This window comes from Canis lupus, chromosome 20, assembly GCF_003254725.2.
Source record: "Canis lupus dingo isolate Sandy chromosome 20, ASM325472v2, whole genome shotgun sequence".
NCBI lineage: Eukaryota > Metazoa > Chordata > Mammalia > Carnivora > Canidae > Canis > Canis lupus.
Window position 1 is genome coordinate 27,999,400 of NC_064262.1, and position 24,127 is coordinate 28,023,526.

General features: G+C 38.3%; 1 protein-coding gene and 1 pseudogene across 1 annotated transcript in view; one reads left to right on the forward strand and one right to left on the reverse strand.

Annotated features, from left to right (window-relative positions):
• Positions 1-24,127, reverse strand: part of SYNPR (synaptoporin) — a 290,191-nt gene that overhangs the window by 200,865 nt on the left and 65,199 nt on the right. The gene's annotated exons all lie outside the window — the stretch shown is intronic.
• Positions 1,524-7,575, forward strand: LOC118351653 (ATP synthase subunit d, mitochondrial-like; annotated as a pseudogene).

The window sequence follows — 24,127 nt, forward strand, 5'->3', positions numbered from 1 at the left end:
TCAGAATTTCCCAAATACCAAGCATTTATATAACGTAGTTGTCCTATCTATATTCCACTATACTATACATTTTTATTCTTTAAATTGTTTCATGTTTTTATTTTGATAAATTTATTTTTCAAAGGAAATCCTGTATCACTACTATAATTAAAAACTGGTATCTTGGGTAGCCCCAGTGGCTTAGCGGTTTAGCGCCACCTTCAGCCTGGGGTGTGATCCTGAGGACCTGGGATCCAGTCCCAAGAGTCCCACGTCAGGCTCCCTGCATGGAGCCTGCTTCTCCCTCTGACTGTCTCTGCCTCTCTTTCCTTCTGTGTCTCTCATAAATAAATAAATAATATCTTAAAAAAAAACCCAGTATCTTATGACATAAATGGAAGTCATTTGTAAAAAAACAAACATTTGACCAAAGTTCAGCACAATCTTTTTTTTTTTTTTTAAGAGATGGAGAAAGAGCATACCAGCAGGAGGAGAGGGGCACAGGGAAAGAGAGAAAATCTCAAGCAAGCTCCATATTGAGTGAGGAGCCCTATGCGGGGCTTGATCTCATGACCCTGAGATCATGATCTGGGCTGAAATCAAGAGTCAGACATTTAACTGACTGAGCTACCCAAGTGTCCCAAGTTTAGCACAATCTATTGCCAGTCATCCATTAAACTACTATAAAGGAGATAGATATGAAGCCAAGATGTGCTTTAGGGAGGAGTGCTGTTTCATATGGTGATTCCATTAGTGCTATTCATGGCCTCTTTCATTCCTTGGCTCATGCTATTCACAAGAGGTGGACCGACTTATTTGCTTGATAAATGTGGGAAGGATAAAGGACAATCTTGGTTCAGAGCCACTCTTTTCTCTTAGGAGCTACTGAGTCTCACACTATGCTATTTTCCACAATTCAACCCTTGGCCTCCATGTGCTATTCCTTAATATTATCACCAGTTTGTTCAGAATGTGGTAGCATAAGGCATGCTATTCTATAAGACTGAAAGAAAATTGAATGTGAATGCTTCCAGAGAAAGTTGATGAGAAACTATAGAATAAAAAAGTAAGACCAACAACTTCTTAACTCCCTGATAAATCTTTATCTCCCTAAAAGTGGGATGTCCCAATGTTTAGCAACTCCTGGTGTGAAGTTCACAGAACCATCTATAAAATAATTCTTCTACAGAATTAAACCTGAAGACTCTAGTTCTAATTAGCAGTTTATGGAAATATAGGAAATAGAATAACCTCTTAAGTGACGCATAAAAATGCAATCAGTAATCCAGAATGTTGGAAATTCTTCAAAACAAATAAAAAAATGAAAACCTTCCTCTTTTCAATAAAAAAATGGCAGGAAAAGGGGAAGACGTGAAAAAGTAAAAGCCAGTCTGGAAGGGAGACAGAGTAGAAATATTTTTCATTATTCCTCCTATGTACAATGACAAACCCTAATAATTATATATAAAATAAATGTAAAAAGACTCTTGGAAGGAGGAAAGAAAAAGGCAGACTGGCTAAAAACAATGGGACTAAAGAACAACATGGGGGTAAGTTTTCTTTTTTCTTTTTGCTTTTGACTTGTTTATTCCAAACATGTTTATGGGAAGAACCTTATAAAATAAGAGGGATTGTGCCAGCATTACAAATGCCTCTGGGGAAGGCTTAGCAGATGGGATGACAGGTCTGAGCTGCCCTCATCTCTCCTTGCAGTCTTGTCCCTCTCAGTGGAGCCAAGCACACCTTTGCTCAGAAGCCTCCATAGCCCCTCTTCCCATGTGACACACATGTGACATGTTGCTGGCCCCTGTGACCTCACCTTCCACCCCTCCCTTGGCTGGTTGACCTTACCATCCCACCCTACTCCTGGCTGGCCCTTCTGACTTCTTCTCCCACCTCTCCTCTGGTTGACTTCTCAACTGCTCCTCAGACACACCCCCACACACTCACCTCAGGGCCTTTGCAGTAGCTATTCCATCCCTGAAAATGCTTTTCCCTTACCCACAAGGCTCATTACCCTCTGCCTACCCTGATCACCTTCCCTCATGTGTTGTTCAGTACAGTACATAATACCATTTATCTTGTGGTGTGATCCCTGGAGTGTTCTCTTTGCCTCATATATTGTAGATGTGGAGATGAAGAAATAAGCAACTCAAAAACACCAAGGAGTGTAGACAAAAAAAGTCTCAACAAAAGCCTATTGTCTGTAGTCAAAGGAGCAAGAAGAGAGCAGTCTTATAGCATGATGCCCCATATATGTTTTAGCTGGCTTCCTTGGAAACTGGTTTGGCAGGAAAGGGGGTAAATGAATGCTGCATTATTACTGCCAGTTGGGAACAGAAGTCCTGGCCTCCATTGACACCTCAGTAGCAGAAGGGATACTTGTTAGTGTCGGTGGTAGTGGGAGTGGAAAATCCAGCTCCTTCTAGGTCTCTGGTGACAGCACCCTGGTTTGGAGGAAGAGGAATGCCTTGTTACTGCTCTCTCCACTAGCACCATGCGAGTGGGGAGTGGGGAATGAGCTTGTGGCTACTAGGTAATGGAGAAAGTCCTGAGTCTACTAATTTCTTCTGATACCGCTCCAGCAGGAGGTGTGACTCAATACTGCTTGGGGGAGGATGGAAATCATGGCTCCTCCAGTAGTCTTCTCTGACTCTGCAGGTGGGGGTGGGGCTTTGTTATTGCCCAGTAAGCAGGAAAGTCTTGGCTCCTCACTCAGCCTTCTCAGTAATTGCTAGTGGGAACGGGGTTGCTGCAGGTACTTAGGGTTCTTTATGACAGCCTGGTGAATTTGCAAGTCCAGGCTTTCCACTCGACCTTTGCTGGTAGAGGTCGGGGCCACAGCTATCTCAATGTGTTTGATGGTATGGAGTAGCTTTGTACAAAAGTCTTCTGTCTTGCTAGATTAAACAAAGCCTCATGGATTTGTGGGGCTATAATAAAAGAGCTAACATTCATATCATTAGAGTCCCAGAAGGAGAAGAGAAAGTAGAGCTGAAAAAGTACTTGAAAAAAATTATAGCTGAGAATTTTCCAAATTTAGCAAAAGACATAAACCTGGGTGATCAGTACATGGAGATTTATTGCTCTCTTCTCTCTTTTGTATATGCTTGCAAAGTTCCATAATAAGGCGTATCGAAAAGAGAAAGAATTTGAAAGTGAACATCTTTTTCATAGTTTGACTTAATGCAATGACTTTAAACAATTTAAAGCCACATCATGAAATATGGTATTAAATAAACTGTAAGCATCCATCTAATTATAACACTAACATTCTAAATATCTATAATTTACTTACTAAAACACCTATGGAGTTATTCTTTGTTGAAAATATTCCACTATATTGTACAATTTTTCTTTTTAAGATGTCTGATTTCATGCTCTCATAGTAAATGCAATGTAGATCCATAGATCGACTCTAAAGAACCATAACCTGAAATTTTTGCTCTTTACTTTCTGAACCAATACTAACGAGACTTCTTAATGAAGGGGATCTGTGCCATATTTTGTGTCCATTTATCCTGACAGTCCAGGTTTCTTATATTCCTCTAATTTCTATTATACTCGTTTTATTAAAGATTCAACTTGGCAGTAAGGGGATAAAACCATGAAACATAGAACATTCTGTATAATAATTCTACAATGTTCTGCTATGTTTAAAACCGTGTAATTAATGTTTTTACTTAATAACATAGATTCCAATTTTCTGGAGCATTGTGTCTTCATGAAGCAGGTTTTTTTTTCAAAGCACCTAAAATATATCTCACTTGGTTTGCTTCTTCCTTGCTGTTTGACTCTTAAAAAATGTTTTTTCATCTTTTATGTACACTAAAACAAAGACTTTTACTCAAAGTACGTGATTTCATTAAAGATGATAGGTTGGCATTACTTTACCGAAATTTGCTATTGTCCTGAAGCTATTTTATTATTCCTTTCCAGGCTGTCAGTTTCATTTAAACCCGATAATTATACTTATAAAATAAGACTTCCTTTCTTACCTGAAAGTGACTTCGAAAACAGGAGCAAGTTGCTTTTTAAACTTAGATTTGTAAACTTTGTCTGTTTAAACCCTAGGAACCTACAGAACAACTGGCTTAAAAAGCTGGTAAAAAAAAAAAAAAAAAAAAAAAAAGACCACATCCTGTTGACCTATTTCAATATAAGACATTTTTCTAGTGCTTTTAAGTAAATTGAATATTTGTCATGTGGTTCTTGTTAAATAGAGGCTTAATTCAATTAACAGCAGATGTATTTTACAAATGCTATCTCTATGACTTAGAATCTACTAGCTCTATCAACATATTTTAATCTTGGTTTTTCTTTTAACCTTTTCATTGACAATGTAAAAACAAAACCATCACCTCAACTTATACATAGCTAAATCAGTTTTACTTGATTCAAGAGAGAAAGATACATTAGTTCAAGGCATGACTTTGTGAAAAACACTATAATGAGAATACAATACTGATGTTTTGATGACTCTTCCTTTAACCATTTGCTATGTACCACAACTGTTTTATGCACTATAAACATAATAGCAAATAAGACAAGTATGGTCTTTTTCTTGGTCCAGCTTACATTGCAGCAGAGAAGAGAATCAACAAACAAGTAAATAAAGAAACAATTTCAGCAGTAACTAGCTGCATAAATCAAACAAAAGGGAAGTGATAGAGAAAGTGATGTATGTAGCTGCTTTGGATGAGATGATTAAGAAAGCTCACACTGATAAGTTGGCACCTGAGCTGTAGTCTGGATGAGCTGAAGACTCGATGGATCATGGAAGATCTGGGGGAGTGGAGAGTGGCAGCCAGGACACTGTTCTGGACTGAGACTTAAGCAAGTGCAAAGGCACTGGGGAAGTTTTGCCAAAGTTTTACAAAAATAGAAAGCAGCTCACATTTGTGGGAAAATGGTTATTAAGGTACAGAGAGGTCTGTAATGAGGTAGAGAGGCAGGTATGTGGTCATATCAAGTAGGACCTTGTAGGCCATGATGAAGAGTTTGTAATTTATCCTAAGTGTAAGGAGAAACCATGAGAGCTTTCACAAGGGATTGATATGAACTGATTGAATTTGTAATGAGATTGTTTTTGCAGCTGTATGGAAAATGGATTTTAGTGGGGCAAGACTGGAAGAAGGTTCAAGTTAGAAGACTATTATAGGAGCCCTCTTCAAAGATGATGATGGCTTGCATGAGAGTAGGGATAGTGAAGATGAAGAGAAGCAGATAGATTTGAGATATGTCAAAAAAAAAGTGCTATTAGCAGTACTTGTTGATAAATTGGACAGGTAGGTAAGAGGAGAGAAACCAAGGTTGACTTTACGATTATGGGTTTCTTTAATTGGGTGGTTGGTTGATTGCTATTTACTGACAAGAGAAGACAAGTAGAGGAGCAAGTTTTAAGGTAGAAACCAAGAGTTCCTTTTTGGACACGTTAATTTCCAGATGCCTTTAGACATGCAAATGGACACAGCTAGTGGATCATTGCATATTCAAAGCTGGAGTTTGAAGGGCAAGTCAGGGCTGGAATAGGAATTTTAAACACACTGGCATCTAGTTAATATTTTTTAAAGTAGAATTAAATAAAATCATTAAACTAGCATTAAATATCATTTCAGGGAGGCTGTGTAGAATAGAATTTAACTATAAACCTAAGGCCTCAGCAAACCTGATGCTAGGTTCTTCAATTTTTACAACTATAATCAAAATATCCTATAAATGAACTGGAAACTGAAGGATTTGAAGACTTAGGGCCTAAAAGTGTTTTAACCATACAATAAAAATGGGATAATTTAAATTCCAAATCAACAATTGGAGAATTTTTCTGAGCTTCCAAATGCATTATGTATATATAGGAGTCTTTCTGTAACTCAACATTCTAAATTTTTACAAGGTTCTCTCTCATAAATTCAAAGCTCAATGTGATAGAATATAAAATTCCTCATTCCTTTCCCCAATAAGCTTGAGTAATATCTAAACAATCTCTAATTGCTGAAGAACAGAAGATATTCTTATATTGAACCCCCATCCGCCCTCCCCCGCAAACGCTAAGAGAACCATCCTTAAGTTTTGCCTCTGGTCTAGAAACTTCCAGCTATGCCCACAAATAATATACAAAAGGCCATGTGGTATTGGTCCACTTGAAACATCACAGTGTGAAATGCCTATAGTTAAGTTCCAGTATAATTTTTTTGGATAAGCAAAAGTTTTGTTTTCAGACCTCTAAAGACAGATTATAAAGTTCTATTAAAAGAAGGTATCCAATAGATTCTTTATTGACACACTAGACAGCTTGTCAATATGTTTTTTTTCCTTAAAAACTCACCTAAAGAACAATGAAAGGATTAAAGAAATCCCAGATACAGGCAGAGTCAATCCTTTCAGAACATTCTCAAGGGCCTGGTTTTCTAAATGAAATCTTGCCAAGTATTTTAAAATATCATTGTTCTCATCTTGGGCTAGATTTGAGGAAAGCTTCTCCCATAGGGTAGAGGACTCAGAGGGTAAAAGAGTATTAACACATTCACTTCATGCAGACATCTACAAATGTATCCCTCACTGACACATCTCCTCCATCCATCTAGCCACTGGCTGATTATTCGGCAAAACTATTGACTTGACAAAATAATCTTATTATTTCAAAAATCAGAAAGAATGTAGCTAATTCGAGGATGAAGCCAAACAAACTACTTTTTCATTTTATCCTCTGCTTTAAACAGTAAGATTCAAATGAGCTAATGTGAAAGGCGTTCCTCTAAAATACCCTTGAAGAGTGGTCACTGGGCAAGAAGAGGACTTGAATGAGCTCTGCGTTTCTAAATATTTAGATTCCATAGATGGGGAAGGGAACTCTTAGTCTCCACTAGCCCAAACCAATCTCAGAGTTCTATACAATGATAAATAAGAAGGGAGTCTATAAATGCTTTAAAACAAATAAAACAGCTTTTTAGACTATCAATGAGTCTCCTGATTATGATCAAATAACAAATAATGACACTGAAGGCCTTAAGAGCAACATCCCCTCTCTCCTTCACCTTCACAACAGTGGGCAGTGATTTATTAAAAACAACAACAAAGACTGTGGGCCGCTGGGGTCGGTGAAGGATCTCAAGAAGGCCGGGTGAAAACTTGCTCTAAAAACCACTGACTGGGTAGCTTTTGGGGAAATCATACCCCGAAACCAGAATGAATGCCAACTCCCTGAAATCCTGGAATGAGACGCCTACCTCCAGGTTGGCTATTCTTCTTGAGAAACCACCTGCTATTGACTGGGCTTACCACAAGGCCAATGTGGCAAAGGCTAGCTTGGTAGATGACTTCAAGAAGAAGTTTAATGCCCTGAAGGTTCCTGTGCCAGAGGATAAATACACTGTCCAGGTGGATGCTGAGGATAAAAAAGATGTGAAAAGCTGTGCTAAGTTTTTGTCTCTCTCAAAGGCCAGTATTGAAGAATATGAGAAAGAGCTGGAGAAGATGAAGAACATAATTCCATTTGATCAGATGACCATTGAGAACCTGAATGAAGTCTTCCCAGAAACGAAATTAGACAAGAATAAGTATCCATATTGGCCTCACAAGCTAATCAAAAATGTATAAACTTGAGTTGGGGAGAAAGCTCTGGCCCTCATATTATAAACATTGGACATTAAAAATAATGATATGGTAAAAAACAAAAAACAAAACAACAACAACAACAAAAAGGCAGGAGAAAGGAAGAAAAGCTCAATCACCAGATTCCAAATTTCAACAGATTGGACTGGTGTATTTGGGGGAAAAAGACAAATCTTAAAATGTTTCAAGAAAAGTAAAGGATCAAGGAGTATTTGGCAATAAGCAAGTAATTGTTTTCATTTCTTGACTGACTTTATACTGTCTTTGTATGTATACACATTCTCTGTGGTCTGTTTCCACTATAGACTATCTTTCCCATACTTACTTTACCCCCTACTTGGAAGACAGCCCTAGTCAGCTCTGGCTGCCATAACAAAAGAGCACAGACTGAGGATTTTAAAAAAGCAGAAATTTATAATCCATCCTTTGCTTCCTCATCACCTGGTTGTCTTCTGTGAATAGGCACCTTGGTATCTCTTTCTTCTCTCAAAAAGCCACCATTCATATTAGATTTGATCCTCATCCTTATGGCTCATTTTAATTTAATCACCTCTTTTAATATCTTATTTCCAAATATGGTTATATTCTGAGTTCCTGGAGGTTAGGGCATACACATGTTAATTTGGGGGGAGGGATGGGGAGACACAATTCACCCTGTAATACACACCATAAACATGGATGATTTGTTCTTCCCAATCTTGAAAGTAACAGTGAAGATACTAAGACTTCTTTCTCACCTCTAAGAAACCCCCTTGCTCAGGTCTGGTTTGAACATCTGTCAATGAGTGGCCTCATTTTCTCACCGCAATCACTGTATCAAGTCTTAGCAATCCGACTTGCAGCAACACCTTATAAATAAAATAGCTCCTTCCCAAACTGTTGATAATCTCCTTCGACCAAATTCAAGGACCATTTCTACATTCTACTTCCCCTGGTTCAATATGCAGCACTGGACTCCATTCCTGCCACCTCCTTTTGGAAATGCATTCCTTCCTTGGGGACCTGACTTTACACTCCAAAAGACCCCTTGTTATTCCTTCCTGGTTCTCCCCTCTATTTCTGCTTCTGTCCCTAAGGTCCAGTCTCATTCTTCCAGTCTGCTCTGTTATCATTTTCCTTAAGAAAATTGTGCCTTTTCAACTGGTTGAACCATCACTTCCTATATAAGTAGCTGAACTGCCTGTCCTGAATTGTCTCAGAACTTCAGGCTCTTCATGTGCATTTTTTTTTTCAGCTCAAACTCAGCATATGCAAATCCTCATTCCTCTTTCCTTCAAACTAGTGTCCTTTCCTGTACTCTCTTTGCTTTTGTGTGGGACGTTCCTCAGGCCTGATGCTGCAGTTCTCTCTAGTCATTCATTAATGTATTATGCATGTGGGTATAGAGCCCCTGTTGGGAGGCACGCTATGGTGCTAAACGATGCAGACATCAGGTGAATGGAATAGACACAGTCTTCAGCTTTGCAGTTTGCTCTTGGCCTAGGCAAGCTCTCCCTTCATGTCCCATAGCCATTCATTAGATTCTATAAATCTTTCCTTCCAAACATCCCTGGGGCCAATATCCTTTCTCTCTTTTTAAACAATTCCTTGCAGTCAAAACCAGTGACTTACTTTCTTTCCTGATTCTTCCACTCCCCTTCACTCATTTTGCCCATCTCTCCCCATTCCTTCTTCTGTGGCAACCAGAAGAATTGGATTATGGATTTTTTTTCTGCTTTTTGCTTGTTTATTCATTTGTTTTATAGGTTCCACATATAAGTGAAATCATATAGTATTTGTCTTTCTCTATCTGACTTACTTCACTTAATACCCTATACGTGCAACCATGTAGTTGTAAATAGCAAAATTTCATTCTTTTTGATGGTTGAGTAATATTCCATGGTGGAATATTACATATATACATATATGTAAATAAATCACATCTTCATTATTCAAACAACTTCTTCAACATCTTCATTTCCTCAAACAACTTGAATTGTTTCCACATCTTGGCTATTGTAAATAATGCTGCAATAAACACAGGAATGCATACATTTTTTTTGAATTAGTGTTCTTATTTTCTTTGGGAAAACACTCAATAGTGGAATTATTGGATCATGTGGTATTTCTATTTTTTTAATTTTTTGAAGGAACTTCCATACTGTTTTTCACAGTAGTACCAGTTTACATTCCCATCAACAGTGTACAAGGGTTCATTTTCACCGCATATTAATATCTTATTTCCTCTTATATCTCATCACATTTGGATTTATGTGATAACCTCCAAATTGACTCTATTCCTTATCTCCACCTTACTGGATCCTCACCACTGGTCTCTCCATAATATCACTACAAAACACTAGCCTTTATATACCAGTGTGGTCACTGTCAGTCCTTGAATAAAAATTTTCAGTGAGTATACTGACCCTCTGAAAATTAAAATCCAAGCCACAGAGCTGGGAATGCTTGAAGAAAATTACAGATTTGAATTCCTGCTTTGTTATTTCAATGCTCAGTGTCTCCAATAAGTCATTTACCCTTTCTGGGCCTTTTCTCAGTTGAATAGTTAAGATTAAAATTGGTAACTAGCTCATAGGTTTGTTATGAAGGACACCATCACTACCACCACTTGATCTATGAGCTAATGCTTATGAAGCATTTCATATGCCAGCCACTTTGATTACTGCTTATTATTCATTTCATCTTCACTCTAGATACTAGGTGTATGACCTTGGGTAATTTTCTTAACCACTCAAAAGCTCAGGTGCTTTAGTTTTCAAAATGGATGTTGTAAGGAGTGACTGTGATAATACATACACATTACAGCACCTGGCACAGAGTGAGCTCTCAATAATGGTACTATAACTTACTCTGCATCACTCATTATAACTCCTGGATAGAGACCATAAATCTAGTTGTGTTACAAGTGTACCCATCTCCGATTTTCTAACATAGATTGATGCGCTGCCAGGAAAAAGAACTGTATCTTATACTTACTCTGTTTTCCTACCAGAGTCAAACAGCATGGAGAAAACACAATAAACCCTTGCTCAGTGAGTGACAATGAATGACTTATCAGGTAACACTGTTCTCTATGAAGGTACACACTCTTTATTTGAAGCTATGATCCAGAATGTTTCTGAAGGTGGCTTATGTTTTTTGGTTTGTATCATACTCTGCCGTTTTTCTTTCATAGCATTGCGAAGTTACTCTCTTCTAGCCCTATAATTACAGTAACAGAAAGTGCCTAAATTAACCTAAGATCATAAGTATTCTTTTTCTTGACACCCCCCATAAAATTAGCATTTTAGAAGAACAAAACCTATAGGGGAAAACCCCTCAATTTTATCTCAAGAAAGTCATTAAATGATTTAAATTCTACTTGATTTCAATACATAATCAGAGATTATATCTGGGTTAATGAGTATCAGAAGTAAAGCTAATTAAGATTCTGCCTCTTTTGCAGAAAATAAAATGGATTCAGCACAATTCAGTCTTCCAGATCTTTTATTGATATAATTACTAAATGCAAATATTTATGAATTATACAGACAACATTCAGTGTCATTTAAAATAGCAAAGAGCTATTGCTACAACAAAGGAAATCAGGGAAAAGAGCATCAAAAGCATCTCACAGATGCTTTGCTCATCCTGCTTATGTGAAAAATAATTAGAATATCAGAATAAGGAGGTATATCCTTATTAATAGATTCATGACACTGAAGGGGTAAAAGGGTCAAAATGTTTGTAACACTTCTTAGCTGAATAGAAAATGTAGAGAATGTTTTTGCCTATTCATTTGTGCACACAAAATAAAGATATATGTATATACAAAATAAAGATATCTATATCTATGTATCTATTCATCTATGTATCTATATCTCCTTTGAATACACACAGGCCCTTTTCACCCTGGGTAACAGTTTTTCCTCAAATTAATGAAAGGGATATTGAATATGTTTCTTTCCTCTTTTAGCATCTTTTTGAGGAAATATACTGTGATGATACTTTTGACAGCAAATTGTAAGGCTGACATACTTTTCTGTAATTCTTCAACTTTATTTCCCCATTAACATTTTAACCAACCAAATTTAAAATAAAAATCCCCATATGAACCTCAGTGTGGACACCTAAAATGAAAAATAGACAATAGCAGAGCTGCTCGCATTGGACCTTACTTTGGGGTGAGAGTGCTGAGCTCTACTCACTCCCTCCCTGACCCAACACCTCCTACTACCAGTCAGGAAGACTCCCTGCAGAGCCCTGGAATCCATGGAACCCTGTTTGAAAACCTTTGGACTAGATGGCTGTTGATCATTCCAAACTCTAAATTCTATTTTTTTCTATGACATTCTGGTAGTTGAACATAATGTTCAAAGATATGGTGTCGTTTATTGGAATCTGTGAGGGGAATTATGAATTATACATTTGAACTCTCGCCCCCTTGCCAATATCCTGTGTTTCAGCTCACATCAGCTACATTGCAAACCACAGCCCTCTGCTGGCACATGTTATTTTGCAGTCAGTTAACTTCCCCTAAATACTTTCTGTAGTTACTAATCTTAAAATATCATTCCCCCTTCATATACTTGTGCAGATGATTTTCAGAACATCTAAAGTAAAGCTTTCATTTATCTGTTTCTAAAGATGTTATTTCACTGAAACTGGCCCTTATTTCAGTTTATTCACGTCATTTGAGATCATAATTCAGTCACCTAATGTATTAATTCATCCTCCAACGAGTGACATTTACAAGTATGATGAAGATAACGTCTTTAAAGTAGAGCATCCCAGGTCTCCTCTCATGTCTACAGAATCATAATTTTCAACAGCAGATACAAGCAGCTCTGCACACCATGCACGCCAGCTGATTTGGAAGTGTGGGAACCATTACTTGAGGTCTTAATACAAGTCATCTGTAGTGGTGAATGAGTCAGGACCAAGGACAGAGACCATCTGCCCTTGTTTGATTTTAATCCATAATCTATACTTGACAGTTCAATCAATTAAGAATTCACTGACTCTATCCTCTTCTAAATGACTTTTATCCAAACTGAAAACAAGAATTTCTTAAATTTTGTTTTTCCCAAATCCTTCCTTGCATCCAGATTTACCTGTATAAAAGGTTTCTCTAACCCTAATTTTTTTTAAATGGCAGTGAAGTCAGTACTTCTACTGTGACTTCTTCCTTCAGTATGTACTTATAGGCCATCTATCTATTTGATTATATGTCCTGGAATTTGGCACTGGACTGACCTTAAGTTCTTGAATCTATAAGTTGTACTATCTAGTTACCCATCCTCCCTTAATAGAACATCGCCAATATCTATGCAAATTGAAAAGCTCTCTTATACTTTGCATAAGGTCAATTCATCTGGAACACGACAAATAGACTAATCTTGATTTCTGACATCTCACCTTTATGTAGCTTCACTATCCTTAGCAGCGGTGTGCTTTACATTTCTAGACTTATGGTCACTCTGTGACAGAGGAAATGAAGTGTGGGAAAGCCTTTGTAGATGGTAACTACAATATTATTATTAGCCAGTATTACCTGTTAACATTTTCTCATCCATCCAAATCAAAGAACCTGCTTCTTTAGAGATAATAGTGACAATAGTAGTAATAAGGTAGAAGTAATAAATTTCCTTTTAATACTTAATGTTCCTCCTCATTACCGTGCATAGTTTTCATAGTTGGTACAGGCAATGAATCTAGATAGATCTTTATTTAAAAAAAAAAAAAGAGTCTGGGCAGAAGGAAATACCATTATGTGACCCTTATAGTCCTTTTTTTTTTTTTAGTCAAGGACTATATTATCCAAGGCTGTTTCTGAGTATCCAGACAGTATCTGGGACTGAGTAGGGTTCAAATATTGTCTAAATAAGTAAGTAAATAAATGATTACATGAATTTATAACTACTTATATTATTTAATTCCTTCAATAACCCCATGAGTTAGCTATCGTTCTCTTACCTCACAGCTGAGGAAAATGAGGCTCAAAAAAGCTAAGTAACTTGTTAAAGATCACAAAGTCACTGTAAGAACAACTCAAGCCATATATTTCAACTGCCATAACTACACCTTATCTGTCTCTAAGCCACAGTATCAAGAGAATTGAGCTTGCTTTGTGTTCACTCACCTCCAACTACAGATCTTGGGCAAGTCTCAGAAACTTCGAGTCTCTATATTCTTGTTCAAAGCACTAAATGTTTTTTTCCTGCTTACCTTGAAATGTTGTTTTAACACTCAAAGGAGATAATATGTAGCTAAACATGAGGAATTATTATTATATTTATAGTATTATATTATTTACATTATTATGTTTTATATTAATTATACTAACATTATATTATATAATTATTATCTCTAAAATCTTCCTTAGAATAAGATGCTTTAATATCTAAATGTCAAGGGATTGATATTTCCTACTGTAACACAGATGCTGTGCAAAGGGAAATTTTTGAAACTGCAGCACACAAGAAATAATTATGGAGAATGATGCTGGCCTCCAATAGTTAACATCACTCTGGATGGCATAAAAACTGAAAGTTACATTTGCCACCATGCAGATTAGTAGTAATGTTTATGAATATTATAGGAATTCTGGTGTCATACTATTATCCAGTCTCCATATTCAGGAAATCATTTAGATGATTCTATTGGTGTTGACAGTTGCTTTCCTTAGGAATCATTCAGATAATGGCTTTGGCTTTCTATGAAATTTTATACTATTTATCTAGCAGAGGCTGAAGATACAAAGCAATTTTAGAATAGAGGAACTGAAAGGAACAGATTTCAAAAAGTAGAATCATTATATCTGCATCTCTGGTTAGAGACTGAGAAATGTCTGCTCATTATGTGGATTTCATTATGAATGCCCCCTCCTCATGGAAGCCTTCCTTGACACTCCCACTCCTTTAATGAAGCTACATTAGCAAGCCTACCCCTTGACCTCCCTGGAATCCAGTACTTTCTTCCTATAGCATTCATCATAGTTGCGATTCCAGTGCTACCTTTGTATGATTATTCAGTGTAAGTTCCACCAGACTGTAAGGTCCTTAAAGGTAAATGTGAGTCTATTTTTTTCTCTTCTATTTTCCCATGGCTTAGCATCAAGCTCGGCAACATGGTAGGCTCTTAATTTTTACATATGCCCATCCATGAAGCTAGAATAGAGAGATAACTGCAGGATTTATCTTGGGAAACCTGCTTCCTAATATAGTACCTATCATTTAGTGGTTGTTCAGCTAATATGAGTAAAAAAAAAGTAAAATTCCTTGTTTGGGTCAAAATAGGGTTGGTTATACTGCAGTAACAACCAACCACCAAATCTGATTAGTTTTAAAATAGTAAAGATTTATTTTTCATTCATGTTATATGTCCATCATGTGTTGGGGGCTCTGCTTCTCACACACACACACACACACACACACACACACACACTTAGGGAAACAGTTCATGGTGGCTTCATCATCTGAAACATCTTTGATTATAGAGACAGCAGGAAGATGCCAGGGAGGAATTGCCCCAGCCCTTACATATTTCTGTCAAAAGGGGCTTGCAACACTACTCACACTGTGCTGGCCATACTAGCCAATTAACTACACTTAAATTCAAAGGAATAGGGAAAAATTCCTCTTATATTCAATATTAAAGAATTGCATTGCATGAACATTAATAATATCTTATTTACCACCAAAAGAATTGTTGAACACATTCTAATAATATCAGCTATTTTTCTTGACTTGCTATTTAAGGCTGCCAACTTCTTATTTTACAAAACATTATAATGTTTGTATACAATATTTGTGTATGCTCATCTATGTAGGTGTATAGGAAGATACAGCTGGAATTTCAAGTTATTAGTGCCCCATTATAACTATGACTATAACTAAGGCTATACCCATGTGTACTTTGTGTCCTGGCTTACATGCACAAACTGAGCTAACCCTCAGTTAATCCTGTGAGGAGATAATATGAATTGAACTCCTGGTATCCTTTCTGCCTTCTCCTGGTAAGACCTCTCTAATTTACCTTTAGGGAGCCATTAGTCCTTCATTATACATTGCCTTGTGGATGTTACTGTAACAGAATCCTGTCTTCCTCTGACCAAGGGATTGGCATACAAATCAGATTAGGTCATTGAGATTCTTGGAGATTTGAAAAACTCCAAGAGATGGAACAGAAAAATTGTTGGAGCTCTATACCCTAGTAGTAACACACTAACATATTTATTAATTTATTCCAATATGTACTTACTGTCCCTATGGGCCCAGGAAGCCTCCTAGCATTTCATCAGCAGACCAGATACACATATCTCCTGCCTTCACAGAGTCCACAGAAAATACAGTGGAAGTGGGGGGGGGGGGGCTGTTTTGCATAGGATAGTCAGTAATGCTTCTTCCGACGGCAACTCTGGACATGCATGAAGTGAGGGAGTCAGCCATGTGAATATCAAGGGAATGGCCAAGGGAGATAGAAAGCACCAAGACCCCAAGACAGAGATGGACTTGTCTTGTTCAAGGAATGTCAAGGAAGCTAATGTGCCAAGCAGTGGGTGAAGTGCTACACACTGAGTTTGGAGATGTAGCCAATGTCTGGATAATGTTGGGTCTTATAAGTCAAAATTAAAATACTAGATTTTATTTTTAATGCAATGGAAAGTCATTAGGGAGTTCAATGAGGGTTGAAATATTTTGATTTTATCTTTAAAATAATTACTCTGACTGCTGTATGTGGAATAGAAGTGGGACAGAGGCAAGAAACAAAGCTGGGAGAAGATCAAAGAGAGGTCACATTCACCATCCATTCAAGATAGGATTTCCTGGCTTGTGAGTGATGTGTGGCAGGTGGGAAGTGGTCAGAACTAGGATACAGGTTGAAGGCACACTTGAAAGGTTTTACTGATGGACTGGAGGTAAAGTATAAATAGAAGGTGACACAGATGGCTACAAGAAGAGAACAAGATGTCTAGTGGAATTGGGTAAAACTGGGTATATTTATAAAAGTCAGGATTTCCAGGATGTGAAGGGATAGTGTTGTTTTGAGTATTAATTTTGAGATGCCTATTATACCTCCAGGTGGAGATGTCACATCAGAACAGTGTTAGGAGCCAGGCTGTATATTTGAGAATCTGATGAGACTAGTCATTAATTCCTAATTCATATATCTCCAGGGCTGCTTGATTCAGATTTTTCCTGCTTCTTTATATTTTCGTTGAACTACGGGTTACCTTATAATCTTCAAATAAATTATATATATTGTGTCCCACATTAAGTTTCTGTTGCTTGCAATCAAAGACCCTGATACATGCTATTAGTATCTCCATTCTACAAATTTTGGAAAGGTTAAGTAACTTGCCTAAAATCACAAAAATAACAAGGGGCAGAGCTGGAACTTGAAGCCAGGTGTGTTCATAAGATACCACCCATCTAAAGTCAAAATATTACATAGCCGCTGCCTCTCTGTTCTCCTTAGCAAAAAGTCTTCAAAGGCCTGGGGCCACCTGCACTGTTCAAAGTGACTTCACAGTGGTGCACAGAAGCATGAGAGAGACACAACTTCAAATAGAAAAGGGCATCTCTCTGGGAGAGCCAGCAGTTGCCAGCCTGAAATTTCAAGAGGCATCTTAAAGCAACAAGGAGTTTGCTTTTTCTTCTTTGGCAGTACACTGTTATTTTTCACCAAGTCTGTGTTGCAAAGTGTAATCAACTCAACTCTTGGTTCAGTTCTTCCAACAGGAGAGCAGTTGGGTTGATAAGTAGGGGGAAAGTTATTATTCTATGGCAAGGTATAGAAACTGAATTCACAGCTGAATTCTCAGAGGCTGATGTACCTCTGATTCTCTTATTTGGAGAATCTTATAAGGTTTATCTACATGAATTAAAAAAAACAAGGTGTTGTGGTTTTGTTATTTAAGGGCAGCATCTCATTAGGTTATTACCTAGAAGAAAAAGAGAGATGCTTCTCTTGGTCACTCTTCTCCAGAGCTCAGCACAGTGCCTGGTACTAAGTAAAACTTTCATTTTGAATAAAAAGGAATTTTTAAAATAAAAATATGGAAAATATTTTAATTTCTTAATAAAAAAATAAAGGCTTTAAAAATTCTTAATAGCACAAAAGTTAATAGAAGAACATTAAATAGTATTACAGGAATTTCATTTTAGACTCTTGGGCAAGGAGAGGTGGATTGTAAAGTGATTATACTTGATGGTTCTAATGTCAAAATGCCTGGGTCACCATCCTAACTCAGCTAGGACAGGCTCCAGGATATAAATGGAGTTTCAAAAGAGGATGGTAAGAGGCCATCTAAAGTAGGAGGGATATCTGGGTCTCAGGTAGAGAACCACCTCCCTGTGGGGCCCCCTGGGGGGCCCACAAAGAGATGGTGTGAGAGCTTAGACAGCAGTGGAGATGAGTGCTGCCTACCCTATAGGCACAACCAGGGGCAGAGCCAGGGTACAGGATCTGGAGTCTGCCAGAGTCAGAAAAGCCAACTTCAATACCAGAGATGTGAGAAACTAGGGCACTAATATTTAGCATTTTAGGCCAAGTCACAAAGATTTATAATAATGATAGTCACTATTTGTAGAACATTTTTTTTTTTTATGTGAAAAGCACTGTTCTAGGTGTTTTTTTTTTTCTTTTACATGTTAAATCATTGCAATGTTACAATGACTCTACAGGGGTATAGATAGTATTATTACTTTAATGTTTCAGGTGGGGAATCTGAGCCCTACAGCAGATAAATATCCTGCAGCTGAAGGAAGAAGCAAGATGGGACCACAGATTTTTTAGGTATAGAGCCAGCCCATTTAACTTCTACATTTTAACACTTGACTTCTGCTTTGCTCACATTGACTGATTTCTTGCTTTGTTTTATTTCCCTTTGTTAGGAAAGCCCTTCTTTTTCCATTTTTAAAACCATTATGGGTTTGTACCAGAACAAATATAGTTCATATTTATTAAACATTAATTGAGTACCTACTATGTGCCAAGAACATACACTTGCAGACTAGAAAGATGAGTGAGACCATTTGTCTCTCAGAGTCTCATGAGAGAGGACTAATGACAATGATAAATGCAGTGAGTCCTTTGGGAGCACAGCAAACTGAGGACAGCACTAATCTATTCTGGAGACTGAAGGAAGGTGTCATTGTCTACCGACCTTGAACACACTCTTTGACCTATCTTTCTCAGTTTTATTGCCCTATCTACAAGAAAGATCAGGAGAAAAGAACCCTAATAGGGTTATTCTAAGGATTAAATGAGATGTTTGTAAAGTGTTTAGCATAGACTGTAACATATAGTATTTTATAAATGCCATGCTATTGTAGGCCTTGTGCATTCAACTTTGGAATAAATAAAAGCTTTTTTAAGAAAGTCTCCATTAATATATTATTAGTTAAGTTTTAAGAAAGTTTTTGATGTCAAATCACATTTTTTCAAATAAATAGTAAAATTTGGAAAATTTTTAATTTGTTCATGTCAGATTTTGAACAGTGTTCCAAAGAGCACCATAGATATTAGCCAAATAGACCAGGGTAGCTAACACATTCCTGATGCCTTATGATTCTACTGTCATTTGGTTCAACAAGTAATCACCAAGCTTCCACACCAGGCCCTGTGCTACCTGCTAGAAACACAATGAAAATAGTAGTCTTTGTTGGGTTTGTGGAGCTTAGAGACTTCCATAAAAGATAGATATTGAATGAAAAAGTTTCAAGTGTGTAAAGTACTAGGGGAGAAGGATGTGATATCACAGGAAAATGCCATCTCCTATTCTCTGAGGGTATGGGCTTGAGCTGAGACCAAAGATGAGTAGGGGAGAATTAGGAGTTTCCAGGCTGGGTGGCATGTATAGAAGATCACAGGCAGAGGAGTCACATCATACATGTATTAAAGACTCTAAAAGAGAGATGAATTTTCAAGATACTCATATCATACAATTACCAACACAGGGATACAGCTTTGACAAGTGGTCCTAGGGTATCTGGACAGCACTAAAAAACACATGAAATGAGAAACCTATCTTCAGTAAGGTCAGGGAAGCCTTTCCTGAGGAAGTGGTCTTTTAGTTTAGACATGGTGGATGTGTCAAAAGTAACTAAGTGGAGTGCCAGGGGAAGAGGAGACAGAAACCCAGGCATGAGGAAGAACATCTACAAAGGCCCTACACCAGGGAGGGGCTCTAAGCAAGGGCTGGAGAGACCAGCGCACCTAGTTGAAGATGGAGGATGAAGAGGAAAGCAAGACTCCCTATCAATGTCTTGTAGGATATGTTAAGAATCTTAAGATTTCTGAAAGTAGTAGTGATTTATTCAGGATATTATTCAGGTGGCTAGTAAGATCAAAATTGCATTTTTAAAGAATCACTATAGCTGTTAAGTACAGAATGGATTGGGAAGTGGGCCAGTGAGGATGTGGGACTATAGTGGGGAAGCTGTTGCCAATGGCAGTTGTCCTAGCTCTGGAAATCTGAATGATCTGGAAAGTGGGGGCCTAGGGCCTACAGCAGATGTTGGTTTTGCTGCAGCAGTCTTTGAACTGAGCAAACCTTGGGTGAAATCCTAGGATCTATGATTCTGTGATTTTGGGGAGGTCAGTCTGCATTTGTGAGCTTCTGCTTCCTTATCTGCAAAAGGTAAAGTTGTACGTACTCCTCAGCTTGACTATGAAGACCAAATTAGGTAATGGATAGGAAAGCACTCAACCCATATTGATGGTGTTATTATAAACATGCATGGCAATAGCTTATAAAACAGGCTCCATTCTGTCTGAAGATGCTAATGATCATTCCTGCAATATTTTCTAGATTGAGAAGATAGATATTTGAAAAAGAAGAATAATAAAAGCTAATGCTGACATGATATTTACTATATGCCAGGCATCTTTCTAAATACTTACCCTACATTAATACCTTTAATTCTCACAATAATGTGTGTTATGCACATTATTTGCTTCTAGTTTTCACTCCTCCCTGTAGCCACTCCCTAGTCATGTGACTTTGCAGTTCCTCTCACCAAAAGGCTGGAATATATTTCTCTGTTCTTTGAGCTTGAGTTTGGTCATGTGATTTGCCTTGGTCAACAGAACAAGGCAGAAATAACGGTGTGCCAATTTCAAGCCTCTGTCTTAATTGGCCTCATGTGCTTCCACTTGCCCTTCTTACGATGTTGCCACCACCATGAGAAAAGTATCCTCTGTTATTCTGTTGGCTTGAGGAACATGTGGAGCAAATCTTGCAGTGTGAAGAAGGACCAGCCTTCCCAAATTCACTTTGATCCACTAGCCTCTAATAGTCTCTTTTTTAAAAAAATTTTTAAAATTTATTTATGATAGAGAGAGAGAGAGAGAGAGAGAGAGGCAGAGGGAGAAGCAGGCTCCATGTACCAGGAGCCCGACGTGGGATTCGATCCCGGGTCTCCAGGATCGCGCCCTGGGCCAAAGGCAGGCGCCAAACCACTGCGCCACCCAGGGATCCCAGTCTCTTATTTATACAAGAAATAGTACATAATCATTGTTTGAAACAGCACTCTGTTTTCCTGTATTCACAAACACAAAATATGTATCTTCAAGCTAAGAAAAATGTCTGTGCATGGAATCCTACAACATCACCAACCTCAGCACTAAGCAGCCTGCCTCAGTCACCTAGCTGGGTATATTAATAGCTTGGAGTGATATAAAACTTAAGTTTTATGAGTGGATGGGATTGTTTGCCAAAAGTGGAGCTTTGATGAAGAACACTGGAGTCATCAGTGAGTCAGGCAAAAGTATGACTGCAGATGGCTTGAATCATCCAATTGATCTGTCCATATCGTGATCCACCTATTGGCCGATTCCCAAATCTATGCTCCAGGGCCGGATGAGCAAAGACTTTATAACCCATCATGAATATCGTAAGCCCAGAATGTATTGCTTAAAACACAGTAGGTTCAAGGCCAAAGTCAGAGGTTCCGTTTTAGCAGGTAGCCCACAGCATTCCTAATTCTAGGCAGCCTCATTAAGTCTCCCCTCACTGTCAGGGAGGATGAATAAGGATGATCCATCTCATTCCTAGGAAGCCATCTCAGCTCCTATGGGTTGATAGCAACTTCTTACTCCTTCAAATTCTCATAACATTCTATTTGTGCCTCTCTTACCAGATTATGTTTCCTGAAGATGAAGAAGACTATGTGGATTTCTATTCATCCACAGCACCCTGTGTACAGTAGGCATTTAATAAATGTTTGTTCTTGGGCAGCCCCGGTGGCGCAGCGGTTTAGCGCCGCCTGCAGCCCGGGGTGTGATCCTGGAGACCCGGGATTGAGTCCCACGTCAGGCTTCCTGCATGGAGCCTGCTTCTCCCTCTGCTTGTGTCTCTGCCTCTCTCTCTCTCTGAATAAATAAATAAATAAATACATCTTTAAAATAATAATAATAATAAATGTTTGTTCAATGAATATGGGGAGAGGAAGATGTGGTTTAGAAAGAGCACAATGACTCAGGCCTCTCTTGTTCATCACTGTACCATTGGTGTCTAGCACACTGCCTGGTACTTGATCAATGCCTAATAACTGTGCGGTAATGGACAAGCAAATAATCTGCATGGGAGGCAGAGAACCTGTATTGGAGCTGATCTCTAAGCTGCAGTGTCTTAAAAAAAGATTCCTCATTGTTTCTGCAAATCTAAATGCCTACAGCATCTTTGGGTCTTGTCGATCCACTTTCCATAAGCTTTCCAGCTGCCTTTCCATAAATTTTCTGTATTTCAGTTAGCTGGAGTTGGATTCTATGACTTGCAACCATAGAGCCCTAACTGATAAATCAATCTGTTCTCAAAATGTGGCTCAAGGACTAGTTGCGTCCCTATGCCATGGAGCTTAAAGACTCAGAACCATAGTCCTCACCTTAGACCTTAGGATCAGAATTTCCAGCAGACTTGGCCTATTTGACAAGCTCCTCAGAAGACTCCTTTGCAAGCTTGAAGAAGTGGACAGGGCGGCCTCCAAGGTCCCTTCCAACACTAAAAGTCCACAATTTCAAAGGACACAAACAGCAACCCTTGCCAAAGCCTGCAAGTCTTGATTACTGGCTCTTTGTCACCTCTTTCAGTATATTTTATCCTCTCATCTCTCGACTTCATCCCGCCTTCTTTGGTTTTCTTTTCACAGTCTCAGTTCAGGACCTTCACACTTGCTGTTCCCTTGGCCTGGAACTCCCTTCTCCTTGTCTTCACACTGCCAGCTCCTTTCCTTCAGGTGAGTTCCAGTGTTGCCTTCTCAGAGAGCACATTTCTTATCACCTGTCCACACCACACTGCTTCTCAACCTCCACACTGCCGGTCAGAGCATCTCAGCACTTAACACTGTCTGAATGGGTCATCACTGATTTGTTTGGTTACTGTTTTACCTCTACTCTACTTGGAACTTAAGTTCTATGGCTGCAAGGAGAAGCCTTCTCTTGTCTCTGCAGTATTCCCTTGTGTCCAGAGCTTTCCTTATACAGCAAGTTCTTAGTAAATACTGATGAATAAATGCAATCTATGGATATTTGAATCTTTGAACACTATCCTACATATGATATTACTCCCAAAACCTGCTTTGGATTAATAAAACCAAATGTCACATTTACCTTTAGAAATTTGTCATCCCAGGTAATACTCCCCAGTATATCACCCATCACCCCAAATTTTGATCTCTCTGAAAGCACACACACACACACACACTCACAACAAGCGCCATTGTTTCTGGTTTAAATTTCCTCAGCTAAGGAACACTTGGCCTAAATTCCCTTAAAGCAACAAATAACCAACAATTCTTGAAGCATTCTTCTTGGAGTATTAGAAGGTCAGCTGAAATGCTTCCCTCTCTACAGTGCATTCACATTTGATTTGAAAAGCACAGGTGCCCTCTACTGGAACTATGCAACATTGCAGCTTGAACTCAAACTGTCAAGCCCATTAGGCACGGAGTGTCGTGTTACCCCTAACACCAGATGCAGTAAGCAGATGAAAAGAGCAAGACCCACAACAAATAAATGAGCACTACTCATGGTGCTTATCTGTTCTGAAGATTAAATCCACCAAGACCAATTGAGCGGATCACTCAGAATTCTGGCCTTTGAGACACTGAGCACATTTCTTCCTATAACAACAACAAAGATCAGGGGTATCTGGTCACTTTAGGACAACCTAAGAAACAAGTAGGATCAAACAGAGGGGGAAAATATGCAAGAAGGAAGCACAGTACCAGAAGGAGCACACTCAAGGGAATGAGGTATGACATAATGTATCCTTAGTTGGGGTGTGTGCGTGTGTCAAATTCCTCATTGGCAAAACAAGGAGGGATTAAGAACTGACCTCAGACCTCAAGCACTTTGATGAGAGGTCAAGAAATCACTCAATGATGGGCTCTGAAACAGATCCAAGCTACAGACATGGCTTTGCCCACACACTGCTGGTTAAACTATTAATCACAAGAGGCAACAGCTCTCAAATTGGCAACAGTCTTTGTCTCTTATGCACTTACATGCACATTCCTGATTGTGATGTCAGTACTGAGTGCAAGTGTCACTT